At 48.1% G+C, this 16,126-nt stretch overlaps 2 protein-coding genes across 4 annotated transcripts in view; one reads left to right on the top strand and one right to left on the bottom strand.

Moving 5' to 3' along the window:
- Positions 1 to 16,126, bottom strand: part of LOC138797738 (albumin-like) — a 467,413-nt gene that overhangs the window by 4,541 nt on the left and 446,746 nt on the right. Inside the window, exon 15 of one of the 3 annotated variants that reach the window (XM_069978321.1) lies at positions 8,807 to 8,818. The exons of 1 other annotated variant lie outside the window; for it this stretch is intronic. The gene's annotated coding sequence lies outside the window, so the exon portion shown is untranslated. Of the gene's footprint in view, positions 1 to 8,806; positions 8,819 to 15,730; positions 15,743 to 16,126 lie in introns of those variants that run through there. One more of the 3 variants, XM_069978322.1, reaches the window with a different exon arrangement.
- GPRIN3 (GPRIN family member 3) overlaps positions 1 to 16,126 on the top strand; it is a 99,265-nt gene that overhangs the window by 26,789 nt on the left and 56,350 nt on the right. The window lies entirely within an intron of this gene.

The raw sequence follows: 16,126 nt of genomic DNA, 5'->3' as shown, positions 1-16,126 counted from the left end.
TATTTCTGTTTGCTGGACGGTTTATGCTGCAAATAAACGCCAAGCTGCTCTTTTATTAATCCAAGTCTGCTGTGAACTGTGTCCAAACACACCATCCCCCGGGAAGATCCCTACACAGTCTATGGAAGGCTTGCGTGCCTTCTATCTCTGCGCTGAAGAATGAACATGTCCACTCTTCAGCGCGGAGAGAGGAGGCACGTGAGCCTCCCTAAGAATGTCATTATGACAGGGAGGCTGGCGGCATTCCGACACTTTTGCTCCATTTGCACGGAGCCTTCATGTAACATTTTCCTGTTGTTTGGGTGTTTTTCTTGTTTGTTTTTTTGGAGTGGGGGCAAATAAAAACAGAATACAGCACTAAACAAAAATGATGCCGGTTCCAATGGCAACAGGAAACAGCAGGAAAGGAATCACGTTGTGTCCTGTTGTTTAAAATGTACTTCCTTTTTTTTTTAACCTTGAAATAAAGAGGAAACGGAGATTCGTACAGGATGTAAAAACATGGTGGAAACATTCTCTTATTGGAAAATATTTGTGTTGTAATCACGCCTCCAAAGTGAGGGATGCAAATGCTCCATAGAGTGTCATCCACCAATGTCCGCTAGAGTGCCAGTGACAGATACCCCCAGATGCCCTGCCATAGCTAAAGATGCCCCTATTTCAGCAACAATTGCCCCTAGTGAACCAACCACAGGTACAAACCTTGCCAGTATGCCTACAACAGATACCCCCATTCCATCCACTGATCTGCTAGGCATCCGTTGGGCAGCACTTACATTCGCACATCAAATCGCATTAATGTCAAGTATTATAAAGGGACAAGGGAATACAGATTTTATTTGATTTTGATTGGCAGCAATAAATGAAAATAGTGGTACATATTCACACACAAGATAGTTGTACTATTGAAACTGTTCTATCAATTTACTGCAGGACTATTTGGACACTGTATAGAACTTTTTAAAGCGAATGTACCACTAGGCACATAGCTTTGTGTCTTTTTATATGACTAGGCCGGTGCGGGGATGGCGGTGCACCAGCCCAGCATGAAGCACTGGGGGCTCGTCTTCCCTTCCCTCTGTGAAGCCGCATTACAGAGGGAAGAGGGTTTGATCACACTTGGGCCAGCGGGTCCACCCGCAGTGCTTCATACTGGGCCAGTGCTTGGGGATAAACCAGCGACATGCGCGGTAACTGGACTGCGGTTCAAAAAAAGGACCACGGCACCAACATCCCTGTGCCGACAACGATCTTTTAATGTTAAAAAACACAAAGCAATAGTGTTCCTAGTAGTAGACGTGCTTTAATGTCATTGTTTTTGTATAGTACACTACTGTCATTTAATCACTGTATGATGGTTTTATTAAAACGTTACACGGCTATGTTCACACAACGTTTTTTCTGCTCCATTTAAAATTACATCTATTATCTTGAGTCTTGAATAATGGACATCATTTAGCAGCCTGGCCTCCCCTTAGTGCAATGACGGCTGTTGATACATTACTCTAATTTGGATTTGGGATCCACGTTGATTCAATATTCAATACATTGTGCGCATTAGACGTCCATCTTTCCATTGACTTCAATATATTGCCATTGCAGTCGGTTAATTTGCTACAAAAACAGACATTACTTTAAATTGCAAAAGCGGACGTCTTTTCTCTATTTTTGACGTTGTGTGAACATAGCCCATGTCAGTTTGGAGGAGCCTGTGTCTGTATTCGCAAACAAACAAAAATTGCAGACCATTGGGTGGAGGATATCATTTCCTTAACTACATAGGTGGCCACAAAAAGCCCTAATTTACCATCTAATAATTGTGTATAAAAATCTAATCTTTATTAACCCCTTCACATCAGCCATACAGCTTTATACGCTCCTACTGGAGATGTCCTGTGAAGTAGGAATGTATATAAACATTCCTGGCATGAAGGGATCTTAATGTGTGCAGGGCTGCTTCAGTGTGATCAGCCCTGCACACATTACTGTGCCAAGAGCCAGGGATAATGACAGGCAGCTGCGATCACGCATCTCAATCAATAGGCGGTGTATACTGCAGGTACACTATTTATATTTACAGGTAATATAGCAGTAATACTGGATTGTTCTATATTTGCAATGGCTGAGATGTTATGCTAGATACATTAATAACGATTTGATGGTTTATACACAATTATTGGATGGTAAAGTTAGGTCTACTTTCACATCAAAGACTAAACTTTTTGGGATATAGTTGTAGAAAACATGATTAATGCTTGCTTCATCTGCATGATATGTAGTATGATGCGGAGAGCTTTATATATCATGAACTTTAGTAATTAATCTAGTTTTCTGATTATTAAAGGAATTGTCTCTATTATCTAACTGGTTAATAGTGTATAAGGATACAATGAAAGGGCAGTCTCCTGCTCAGTCATCTTTATGTATCTCCACACCAGGAGCATAGGTCAGTGACACAGAGATGAACCAGTGATTTCAATGAACTTCTCATTCGGGCACCTTTTAAATAGGTTTGGGTTGTTCATGTGAGTTTAACTGTAGAACTCTTTAAAGGGAATCTGTGACTATGTTTATGAAGCCTTTAATGAGGGCAACTTAAATTAGTGATATGAATGCTGAACAGGTCAGTGTATTACTTACATCATTTTATTCTGTTCTTCTGTTCTCCTAATATGCAGGAGAATAGAATTTTTGCCACACCCTTCCCCCCGACCTCCAGCTGCTGATTGACAGTTGACTGCCTATACACAGCAGAAAGATAACTGCCAATCAGCAGCTGGTGGGCGGGGTTTTCTGCTTCTTATAAGGACTTCTTATTGTCCATGTTATTCAGGAGGATATCTCCGAATCAGCTGCACAGAATATTGTAAGTGATACATCATTCTGTTCAGCTTCACTGTCACTACTTTATGCTACCCTGAGATAGGACGGCCTAGGCCTGCTGACAGAGTCTCTTTAAGTATGGTTGAAATAGAAATCTGCTTATATTATCTCTGGCTAAGGAAAGGAGTATGAACGAAAACAATTGAATGAAGTGGCTGTTGTCTCAGTTTAGAAACATTCATTAACATCCAGCTCCATTCTGTCATTTAATTAACCAAATCAAGGTCATTTACTCAAAAAGCCAATGCTGTTTACCAGGGCCATCAAATATTCATGAGATCTAAGTGGTCCTGTTGACATTACTGTAGAAAAGTTCTTGTACTGTACTGTTGGATAAGATATAGAAGAAAGGTATATGTAAGTTTCAGTGCAAGTAGTGATTTCATAATGTAAAAGGGTTTTATTGATAGCCTATCCTCAGGGGGATATGTATCCTAATATACCTGAATAGTGATCAGAACTTCATGTGCCTGATCTAAACTAAAGGGTTAAATGATTACACTCTGGATGTCTTTACCAAGCTTTAGAGGGGGCTTAAGAGCTGCATACATCCCGTAGACCGGGGGTGTCCAACTTCCAGCTGTTGCAAAACTATAATTGCCATCATGCCTGGCCAGCCAAAGCTTAGCTTTCAAAGGCCAGGCATGATGGGAACTTTAATTTTGCAACAGCCAGAAGGCCATGAGTTTGACAGCTGTGCCCTAGACTGTTAGAATATTATTATTTTAAGGGGCCAGTTGTCAAGCATTAGAAAAAAATGCTTTTTCATAATACATAAGTTATACTCACCTGGCCAATCCTTCACCACTGCCACTGCAATGCTGCCTGGTCTCCACTGATCAGCACTTCTGGTTTCATGTCTTTAGACACAGGAAGTCACTGATTGGCTGAGCAGGCAGTTCCTTTATGTTGAGAGGTGTAACAAAAAGCAGAGACTCTGCACCATTAGAATAGCAGCAGTGGAGTGGCGTGGCAGGTAAGTATAACTTTTTTTTAAGGCAGTCTGTGCCCTTAAAGAAGACTTTAACCTGCTGTTATGTTCCCAGAGTCCAGCAGTATTTTGAGTTTAACATTGTCTGAAGAGACAATAAAACTTTGTAAATTTTAAAAGCAATAGTGAAGAAAAGTAGAAAGTTATTCAGATTTTTATATAGATCTAAAGTGAGGCATGTTATAAGTAAGGTATGACAGTGGAGTTTTTCTTTATTAACTGGTGGCAGTAACCAGCTATATGTGGCCATTCTTCTTAAGGTTACAAACCCACTTGGCGGGTCTGCAGCGAGTCTCCATGCTGCGTTTTTGCAGCGAGACTCGCTGCAGATCCCGGCCCTATACTTTTAATGGCAGACAAACACGCAGCAGGGATGTACATCCCTGCTGCGAGTTTGTCTGCAGCCCTCCCCATTAACCCCCCGGCCGCCGGAGCTGATACTTCACCTGATCCCGGCTCCGGCGGTTCCCGATGTCTTCAGCAAGCCGGAGCGGGGACCAGGTGAAGTATATGCTCCAGCCGCCCGCAGCCCCGGCCGCCCGATCGCCCCCCCGCAGCCCCGGCCGCCCGATCGCCCCCCCGGCCGCCCGATCGCCCCCCCCCCCCCCCGTAGCACCGATCGCACGCCCCACCGCAGCAACGATCGCACGCACCACCGCAGCACCGATCGCACGCCCCCCCGCAGCACCGATCGCTTACACACCCCCCTGCAGCCCCGGCCGCTCGATCAGGGGGGCGTGCGATCGGTGCTGCGGGGGGGCGTGCAATCGGTGCTGCGGGGGGGCGATCGGGCGGCCGGGGCTGCGGGGGGGCGATCGGGCGGCCGGGGCTGCGGGGGGGCGATCGGGCGGCTGGGGCTGCGATCGGGCGGCCGGGGGGGCGATCGGGCGGCCGGGGCTGCGGGTGGGGCGATCGGGCGGCCGGGGCTGCGGGGGGGGGCGATCGGGGCTGCGGGGGGGGGCGATCGGGGCTGCGGGGGGGCGATCGGGGCTGCGGGAGGGCGATCGGGCGGCCGGGGCTGCGGGCTGCTGGCTGGAGCATATACTTCACCTGGTCCCCGCTCCGGCTTGCTGAAGACATCGGGAACCGCCGGAGCCGGGATCAGGTGAAGTATCAGCTCCGGCGGCCGGGGGGTTAATGGGGTGGGCTGCAGACAAACTCGCAGCAGGGATGTACATCCCTGCTGCGTGTTTGTCTGCCATTGAAAGTATAGGGCTGGGATCTGCAGCGAGTCTCGCTGCAAAAACGCAGCATGCAGACTCGCTGCAGACCCGCCAAGTGGGTTTGTAACCTAAAGAGGATATCTGCACAACAGAAAAGGTCATACCTTCTTTGCTCTCCGGCGCTCCACTTCCACCCTCTTACTGTCTCCTGTGATAACTTCTGAGACGAGGGGGGTGGGAGCATGTTCAGGCAATGATCAAAAGTTGCCCAATGTTAGTGATGTTACTAATGGAGACATCAAGCAGCTGTTCAATTTTGCAAGTAAGGGCCCTATTACTATTAGCGTGTTAAAAATCGTTAAAGGACAACTCCCGCGGGACCCCCCCCCAAAAAAAAACACAGACACACACAGACACCATACTCACCATCCCTCCAGTGACGATCGCCACTCCATTCGCCCGCCGTCCGCCTCACCGTCACCTGCGTCCGCCGTCCAGCGATGTCTCTTGCTTCCGGGTCCATGAGAGAGAAAAGGCTGCCAGTGCGCTTGCGCACCGGCAGCCTTTTCATTGGCTGGAGCGCATCACATGGCTTCCAGCAAGCTCAGCCAATCAGGGCTGAGCAAGCTGGAAGCCATGTGATGCGCTCCAGCCATTGAAAAGGCTGCTGGTGCGCATGTGCACCAGCAGCCTTTTCTCTCCCATTCACTCTCAATGGAGACACCGAAGAGGAAGAAGACCCGGACCGCCCCCAGCTCTGACGTCACCCGTCACCAGATGCCGCCCGGGAGAAGAGGACCGTGACGACCGTAATAGGTAATGTATACATTCTTTAACTTCCGGGGTGGGGGGTCGGAAAGTGGGGGAAGGGGGCCAGACCGGGTATTTAACCACATTACAAAGTTATATAACTTTGTAATGTGTGTTAAATAAGCAAAAAAAATTTTTGCCGGAGTTGTCCTTTAAATCGTTCGAATTTAAACGGTAATCGTTCTGTGTAATTGCAGGCAACGATCGAAAAAGCGTTTGTATCTTGTTGATTGTTGATTTAGATCGCTATCGTTAATTGTTCGCTAATCGTTCGCTGTAAGGGTATAAACCCACACACCGTATACGCAGCGTATTTACTGCTGAGATACGCAGCAAATACGCAGCAGATTAGATCTAAATAACTGAACACAGCATCAAATCTGCACCATCAAATCTGCTGCTTATTTGTTGCGTATCTGCTGCGTATACGGTGTGTGGGTTTGTACCCTAATTCCACGTTCGTTCGCTCAAGTTCCGCATTTGTTCACTAACCGTTCAGTGTAATTGCACATTGTTCATTGTTTTTCTGGGATCAGAAGGAATAAACGATCATAGTAACGATCGTAACTAACGATTATCGCTCTGTGTAATATGGTGAGCGATTTCAGGTTAACGATAAACAATCTCATTTGCGATCGATAGTCGTTTATCGTTAAAAATCGCTCAGTGTAATAGGACCCTAAGCGTGGTTTTGCAGTACGCAATGCCCGCAACATGCTTCCCCCTCCCCTCGTCTAGGAAGTTATCACCAGAGACAGTCAGAGGGAGGAAGTGGAGCGTAGAAGAGCAGAAGAGATAGGACCTTTTCTGCTCTCTGCGTAACCCCTTTAACCCCATAATGACTGGCAATAAACTTTTTAAGGAGGTCACTAAGGTCATCCTTTTCCTATCGGCATTACTTGATGACACATTTTATAAAAGTTAATAAAGCTAATTATTAAGGAGCACCTGTCATTAAAATGACTTTTGACATGTCATCAGGCATTTTAATAGTTATTGATCACAGTGGGTCTCACTGCTGTGATCAGGAGATATAGACGGTAGCAGCACCATCCACTCCTGTATCTCTGTAACAGTCAATTCTGAAAATGTAAGTCGATGAGGCTACATTGTTGGAATTAGTGGCCGGCCAGGGAGTAGATTGCATTGCTGTCGTGCTCTCTCCCTGGTCGGCCACTAATTCCAACAATGTAGCCTCATCGACTTACATTCTCAGAATTGACTGTTACGGAGATCCAGGAGTGGATGGTGCCAGGGCCGGACTGGGACTAAAAATCAGCCCTGGCATTTCAGAGCACACAGGCCCACTCGCCGTGCGGTGATAGGTTATGAAAGGATGTTGTGAGCGCAGCACGGCTACATGTTGTATCATCACGGTCATGACTGGAATTACAGATAATAACACAGTAAATGGGGTCAGAAGCTTCTGTCTCTGTACTGTGTAGCTGAGCTGCAGTTACAGGTCATCACCACTACACAGTGTACAGAGACAGACTGCTTCTGGCCTGGTCACTGTGCTCAGTTTAACACCACCAACACATACTGACTAATACCACCACACACTGACTAATACCACCGCACACTGACTAATACCACCGCACACTGACTAATACCACCGCATACTGACTAATACCATCACATACTGACTAACACCACCGCTGCTACTAAATAACTTCCACTGTACACATATCACTATCACCTCATACAGTCTCTTCTCCCCCTCCCTTATAGATGGCCCCCTCTCTTCTCCCCCTCCCTTATAGATGGCCCCCTCTCTTCTCCCCCTCCCTTATAGATGGCCCCCTCTGTTATAGATGTCCCCCCTCTCTCTTCTCCCCCCTCCTTTATAGATGGCCCCCTCTCTCTTCTCTCCCCTCCTTTATAGATGTCCCCCCTCTCTCTTCTCCCCCCTCCTTTATAGATGTCCCCCTTCTCTCTTCTCCCCCCTCCTTTATAGATGGCCCCCTCTCTCTTCTCCCCCCTCCTTTATAGATGTCCCCCCTCTCTCTTCTCCCCCCTCCTTTATAGATGTCCCCCCTCTCTCTTCTCCCCCCTCCTTTATAGATGTCCCCCCTCTCTCTTCTCCCCCCTCCTTTATAGATGTCCCCCCTCTCTCTTCTCCCCCCTCCTTTATAGATGTCCCCCCTATGTCTTCTCCCCCCTCCTTTATAGATGTCCCCCCTATGTCTTCTCCCCCCTCCTTTATAGATGTCCCCCCTCTCTCTTCTCCCCCCTCCTTTATAGATGGCCCCCTCTCTCTCTTCTCCCCCCTCCTTTATAGATGTCCCCCCTCCTTTATAGATGTCCGGGACATCTATAAAGGAGGGGGGACATCTATAAAGGAGGGGGGAGAAGAGAGAGGGGGAACATCTATAAAGGAGGGGGGAGAAGAGAGAGGGGGGACATCATGTCCCCCCTCTCTCTTCTCCCCCCTCCTTTATAGATGTGCCCCTTCTCTCTTCTCCCCCCTCCTTTATAGATGTCCCCCCTCTCTCTTCTCCCCCCTCCTTTATAGATGGCCCCCTCTCTCTTCTCCCCCCTCCTTTATAGATGGCCCCCGGTCACTGCAGCCCGCTCCTGTTACCTCCTATCACCGCAGCTCGCTCCTGTGGCCTCCTGTCACCGGAGCCCGCCTCTGCCCCCTCCGGTCACCGCAGCCCACCTCTGCCCGCTCCAGTCACCGCTGCCCGCTCGGTCCGCCTCCTGTCACCGGATCACAGCCTCTGCCCGCTCCGGTCACTGCAGCCCTCTCGGCCCGCCCCTGACGTGCACTAATCCAATCAACGTGGAGCAGCGTGGGGCCGCTGCGGTGCACGAAACGCGCGTTCCACGGCCGGCCTCAGCGGCCACACGCTGCTCCACGTTGATTGGATTAGCGGAGCACGTCAGGGGCGGGCCGAGCGGGCTGCAGTGACCGGAGCGGGCAGAGGCTGTGATCCGGTGACAGGAGGCGGACAGAGCGGGCTGCAGTGACCGGAGCGGGCAGAAGCGGACAGGAAAGAGAAACGGGCCGCGGCGGTGATTTTTTTTTTTTTTATGCAGCCCGGGCGGCCCACGGACTGGTAATCTGGCCAGTCCAGCGGGCATTTGCCCGGCTTGCCAGATTACCAGTCCGGGCCTGGATGGTGCTGCTGCTGTGCTCTCTCCCTGGTTATATCTCCTGATCACAGCAGTGAGACTCGCTGTGATCAACAACTTTTAACATGTCTGATAACATATCAAAACTTATTTTTAATGATAATGACTCTTTAAAGTATATAAACCCCCCAAAAGGATGTCTTTGTAAAGGTTACCCTCCTTTGGCTTTGTCAAACGAAATATATGTTACTGCTCTTGGAATGTGAGAGTTACGGCCTAAAATGACTAAAGAAAAAATTCTATCCCTTATGTTTGCTTAACCTTGGATAACAATGGTTACTCCAATCCATTTAATATTGTATGATATGAGCCCAGATCTTAGTTGAGACTGCAGAGACCTGTATCTCTTAGCGCTTTTAGAAGCGTATAACTATTGTGCAATGATAATATCTGGGGTTTTTAATAGCACTAACATAATCCACTGCTCATACAGTGGCGTAGCCGGCGTCGAGGGGGGCCCGCGCACCACAACCTATCCCCTGCCACCGGCCGCCCTCAGGTTCCCGTCGTATTGATTGATCACTCTTGTGATTTGCTTGCGGTCACAAGAGTCAGTTGGACGGGCCCCGGGTGATGCTCAGCTTCCTGGGGGTGTCCCCGGGATTCCCGGGCAGAACACGCGCCAGGGAGCTGTGTGCGCTGAGACTGTTACTCCGGGTCAGGGTACGCTCCCTGACCTGAAAGTAACATCCCCAGTGCACACAGCTCCCTGGCGCGTGTTCTGCCCGGGAATCCCAGGGACACCCCCAGGGAGCTGAGCATCACCCGGGGCCCGTCCAACACCACAGAAGAATAGATGAGAAGCGAGCTGCCACGGAGGAGCGAGGTGTTAGGTGAGTTGGGTTTTTTTTTCTTTGTTTTTATCTGCTTTGCGATTGGCAAATATAAGAGGATAATACAGGGGCAATGTATAAGGGGGGCATGTATAGGGGACAACACAGTGGGGGCATCTACAGGGGGGAATGTATAAGAGGACAACACGGGGGGCATGTATAAGGGGGCATTTACATGGGGGGCAACAATGGGGACAACACAGGGGCCATCTATAAGGGGGGGCATGTATAAGGGGGCAACACAGAGGGGCCATCTATAAGTGGGTACAACACAGGGGGAGGGGCATCTACAAGGGGGGCAACACAGGGGGCCATCTAAGGGAGGGGGAGCAACATAAGTGGGCCGTCTACAAGGGGGGGCAACATAAGGGGGCCTTCCCTAAGGGGGACAACACAGGGGGGCATCTATATGGGAGGGGGCAAAATGAGGAGGCCATCTATATTAGGTAGCAACTTATGGGGGCCATCTTTAAGGGGACAACACGGGGGGCATCTATAAGGGAGGGGGAGCAACATGAGGGGGCCATCTATAATGGGTAGGAACATAAGGGGGCCATCTATAAGGGGGGGTTCTATAAGGGGAATAACACATGGGGGCATCTAAAAGGGGGGCAGAGGAGGGCAACTCAGGGGGCATCTGTAAGGAGGACTACACAGAGGGGGCCATCTATAAGATGGAATACACAGAAATGGGCAATCTGTAAGGGACACAACACAGAGGGGAGGCATCTGTAAGGGGGACTACACAAAGGGGGGCGTATACTATAGAGGATACACAGAGGGCACAATCTATAAGGGGGACTACATGGGGGGCATCTACTATAGGGGGGCTGCACAGAGAGGGGCTCTCAAGGAGATGCACATGGGGCCATCTATATGGAAGACTCAGCAAGGGGCCAGCTACACAGAGGGGGGCATTTACTATAAGGGGGGATCACATAGAGTCAGCCTACCTACTGAAAGAGGGTGTAAAGGGGCCAATACAGATGTGCAGTTTGTAGAGAGATGAGGATGGTGCCAGAGTGTGGAGCCTAAAATGTCTGTCTGGCAGATTCTGTGGATTCGTGGCTCGGAGAAGTTCTCATAACGGCCCAGGACAGATGGAGAAGAAGATGAAAAGGAAACAACTCTGATCAGAGAAGACGTCCCCTGTGAGTCACTTGATATAACTGCATTGTAATGTATATGGTTTATAGACCCTGTGTGGAGGTGGGGCTACCTCTTTGTAACTGTATGAAGTGATAGTAATCTGTATACTGGATTAGGTCAGTAACAATATGGTGGTGCTGGTTGTGGTGGTAATATTTTTCCTTGTATACTGGTATTATTGGTAATATTGGTCTCAGGAAACAGAATTTGGACAGTAACACTGTGGCGGTAATATGTATGGTTATAATATTTCCTATATACTGGTATGATTGGTAATATTGGTCTCTATCTATCTCCTATCTATCTATCTATCTATCTATCTATCTATCTATCTATTGCATCGCTTGGGCGAGGAAGGGGGGGCCCAAGTTGAACTCTTGCACCAGGGCCCAAGGAACATTAGCTACGCCCCTGTGCTCATACTATGTAAGATAATATAGTGGATGATAACTATAATCTATGAAGAAATAGAAAAACGGACCTTGTGTGATAGTATTTGCTGGATGAGAGGAGTGACCAGGTTGGTAGATCAGCCACTTTTTACAGCACAAACCAGTCTCCCTGTGCCAACATACTGAAGATATAGGACCAAGAGTTTACAAAATTGAATGAAGGCCTAAAAACATGTCTGTGTGTAACACATGTATTTTTTTTCAAGGGGTATTCTGAAGAGAAATGGTTGAATCATATAAAGGGTATGCCACTGAATATTCCTTTAAGCATTGTGAGGGCTTGTATACTTCTGTAGGAAGACGCAGCTGCCAACGAGAGCCTGGGTGGCTGTGATAACATCCTAAGCAGCTGAACGATGCAGGTGCCTGGTGTCGGTATCCCATCGATCAGTTACTGATGAGCTATCTGGTGAATAGTTCATTAGCATGTTTTGCCTGGAAAACCCCTTTAACCACTGTGTGTTCTGCTTCCAGCAACAGAAATTGTTGCATCAGGTCACAGTTCTCCTATAGTAAAATATATGCAAAAAAAAATAAGGTATGGAAAAGAACTGTACCAGACTGTATCCATCACCTGTAGCACTCCTCTTTCTTTAACTTTGTCTATGGTCTCTTGGCATCAGGATTTCAGATGGTGTTTTTTAGTGATTCCCCAACACCCCCCCCCCCCCCCCTTATATAACACTTTAAGGGAACTGTAAAGCTGAAGGCAGTTGCTTAGTCTCAGGGGGAGTTTTTGTAGTCAACTACTGAACAGCAAGTACAGGACAGTAGGCCTTAAAGTGAACGTACCATCAGTGCATTCGCTTTAAGCTTTGCACATGGAAAGAACGGCGTCGGTTTGGGGAAGCCGGTGCCACGGTCCTTTTTGCACTGATGGTACATTCGCTTTAAAGACAAATACATGGTCAAAAAAACTAGCTGGGGTCAGAACAGAGGAAGACAGATGCCAAATGTAGCGCAGGTGGACACAAACAATAACAGGGTCAATAACTTACCATGGTTAGCGATGCATATTAAGAAGAGAGGGACCCAGGGCCGGATTAAAGGGAGGGCACCAGGGGCACGTGTCTAGGGGCCTCCACCACTAGGGGGCCTCCACCAGCCCAAACCCTGGAGTGGTGTCTGGGAGCCAGTCCCACGCACAAAAAGCATGTGGAAACCCTGCCTGGACACAGCACTGGCCACACTGCATGCTGTCCAGGGAGGGAGGGAGGGAGGTGTAGGGTTAAACCTGTGTAAGCATCTCCCTCCCGGCAGGCTCAGACACCCCCCTGGTGGGTTTTTGAATGGATTCTTCCTGTCAAGCTTCCGGGTGCCTTTCTCCTGCGACGGTCCTCACTCCCCCCTCGCCCCTCCCCCCCCACTGAGGAGAGGACAGCGTGGGACCTCAGCAAGGAAACCTGATCTCTGCAGCAGGGATGTGACATCATGGAGCATGCTGGAGGATCTGTCACAGTGGCTGACAGGCTAAAGGAACAGAGAAGAGCCAGAAGAGAGACCTGTCATCTGCCCAGATCAGGTGAGTAAGAGGTTTTGTTTTGTATTGGCACATCAGAGCAGGGGTATATACTATACGGGCATATGTCAGAGCAGGGGTATATACTATTGGGGCATATATCAGAGCAGGGGTATATACTATGGGGGCATATATCAGCAGGGATATATACTATAGGGGCATATATCAGAGCAGGGGTTTATACTTTATGGGGAATATATCAGAGCAGGGGGCATATTCTATGGGGGCATATATCAGAGCCGGGGTATATACTATAGGGGCATATATCAGAGCCGGGGTATATACTATAGGGGCATATATCAGAGCAGGGGGCATATACTATAGGGGCATATATATCAGAGCAGGGGTGTATATACTATGGGGGCATATATCAGAGCAGGGGTATATGACATGTAGCCTGTGTGCAGTGTATGATATATATATAGCCTGTGTGCAGTCTATGATATATAGCCTGTGTGCAGCCTCTGATATATAGCCTGTGTGCAGTGCATGGTATATAGCCTGTGGGCAGCCTATGATATATAGCCTGTGTGCAGCATATGACATATAGCCTGTGTGCAGTGTATGATATATAGCCTGTGTGCAGCATATGATATTTAGCCTGTGTGCAGCATATGGTATATATAGCTTGTGTGCAGCATATGACATGTAGCCTGTGTGCAGCCTATGATATTTAGCCTGTGTGCAGCATATGGTATATACTGTATATAGTCTGTGTGCAGTGGATGATACTGTATATAGCCTGTGTGCAGCATATGACATGTAGCCTGTGTGCAGCATATGGTGTATATATAAGCTGTGTGCAGCATATGACATGTAGCCTGTGTGCAGCTATATATGCCATGATCCTTAGGGTATATTCACATGTACCATATCCGCTATAGATTATACATAGCCTTTAAGTACTTTCTGGGTACTCCTTACTGCTTCAGGTAGTTTATATGGTTGGGAACTGAAGATGGGACCTAGACTTGCAAGTCCAGGTTCTGCCTGCGATTTACAACTGCATATGCTAGCTGTGGTGGCTAACACAGTGGGCAAGAGAGCACAGAAAGTACTTAAGTGCTGTGTTCTCACATTGAATTAAGTGGGAACACACCTCGATGCTCACCCCTCCCCCATCCTGTCTCTAGGGCCTGGCATCTTCCTCTGGACTGCAGCCTCTAGGGACCACCATATGCAGAACAGAGGAGGATGCTGAGCCATACAGCCAGGAGTGAGGAGGGGTAGGTGCTAAGTCTGCTACAGTAATCAACCACCTGTATAGATTGCTGTATGGTTTATTTGTGGGGGAAGAAAATGGGGGGGGGCAACAAAATTGTTGCCCAGGGCCTCCACCAACCTTAATCCGGCCCTGGAGGGACCACAAACAAATACAACAGTCAGTAACAGGTGGTAGCAAATAGCACTGGCCACTGGCATACCTAGAATAAACAGGACCTTATAGGCCTCTTGTTATGACATCTGATTTTGCACCACAACAAAGTTAGTGTTTATTAGTTTCAACCAAGCTGGGCCTCCTCTCTCCAAAGCCTCATAGCAAACTGCATAGGTACAGCCAGGGGAATAAAAATAACTGTATAAATTTAAATATCTTGCGGAACGAGTGAATGTGCCCATAAAAGTGGATTTAAAAGCAATTGGGAATATAAAGGAAAGACTTAGGGGGAGATTTATCAAACATGGTGTAAAGCAGAATTGGCTTAGTTGCCCCTAGCAACCAATCAGATTCCACCTTTCATTTATAAAAGAATCTGTCAGAAATGAAAGGTCGAATCTGATTGGTTGCTAGGGGCAACTGAGCCAGTTTCACTTCACACCATGTTTGATAAATCCCCCTTTTAGACCCTATTCACACATCTGCAATTGCGAAGAGAAAATAAGATCAATGTATTTCAATGGCCTCATTCACACATCCATAGTTGTCTGCAGGGCCATGATCCTTACCTAGTCCTAGTGTGGACTGAAATTCCTCCATAGACACACCAATAGAACCTTATGGGATTAAAATTTTTGAGCATCAGCAAAAAAATACAGATTCAATACCTTTTCAATTCGGATGGAAATTTGCTATTGAAAATAGAGAACTCCAATTTTTGTGCAGTCTATACGTCTATTTTCTCATTAATCCATGTGAAAGTTGCAGTTTTTGTCCCAGCACTTTATCATTAATTTTATCTGATAGACTTTTTTATCTGATAGAGATTATTTTTATCTGATTTTTTTTTTAGCTCAAACATTACATTATTAGGCTATGTTCACACAACGTAAAACTACGGCCGTAGCTCTCGCCGCAAAACTACGGCCGTAGTTTTGCGTTGTGGAACAATGCCTTATTTGCAATGGGATCCCGTCCGGAGCGTACACACATCGTATACGCTCCGGCCGGGATCCCATACGGCGCCGGAAAAAACTGACAGGTCAGTTTTCTGCGGCCGGAATTCAGTGAATTCTGGCCGCAGAAAGCCCTGTCAGTGCACACAGTGAAGCGAGCAGCTCCGGCTGCTCACTTCACTGTGGGCTAATGGAAGCTCTGATGCGGGCGCACATACTTAAGTACTGGCCGCGATGATCCGGGCACAGACTGGCCGTTCTGTGACCCGGCCGGGGTAACGGAATGGCCGTTCTGTTCCGTAGTGGGAATATAGCCTTAGGCTAGGTTCACACAACGTATAAAACCAGAAAACCATGTCTGTGCACACTGTGGAGCGAGCGGCTCCGGTCACACGCTCCATAGTGTGCTGTGGGGAGTTCTGATGTGGGCGCGTACGGATGCGCCCGCATCAGAACTCTGCGGCTGCAGTACCGGCCAGGGTCATCTTTCCTGAGACCAGCCACTCCGTGACCTGGCTGGGGCACAGAACAGCCGTTCGCTTGCATAGTGTGAACATAGCCTTTTAGGGTAATGATTTGTTAAAGGGGTGTCCAGGGAACATTTAAAAAAATGTCAGGGTATGATGTAAACATAATTAACAAGTCCTTCCCAGTCCCCTCGCTGCCACTCCTGGTCTCCTCTATTTAACAGTTCCTGGGTCGTCACAGAACCACAGGAAATACCTGTTCAGCCAATCAGTGGCTGCAGTGGTGTTCCGCCTCAGTCTCTGATTGGCTGTAGTGACATGACCAGCAGGGGGGCGGGAGCAGTGGCTTTAGGTCAGGTGTGAATAACTTGTTTGTTATATTTACAC

The sequence above is a fragment of the Dendropsophus ebraccatus genome, chromosome 7 (assembly GCF_027789765.1).
Source record: "Dendropsophus ebraccatus isolate aDenEbr1 chromosome 7, aDenEbr1.pat, whole genome shotgun sequence".
Classification (NCBI taxonomy): Eukaryota; Metazoa; Chordata; class Amphibia; order Anura; family Hylidae; genus Dendropsophus; species Dendropsophus ebraccatus.
Note: the sequence above shows the minus strand (reverse complement) of the source record. Positions and strands in the feature narration are given on the sequence as shown.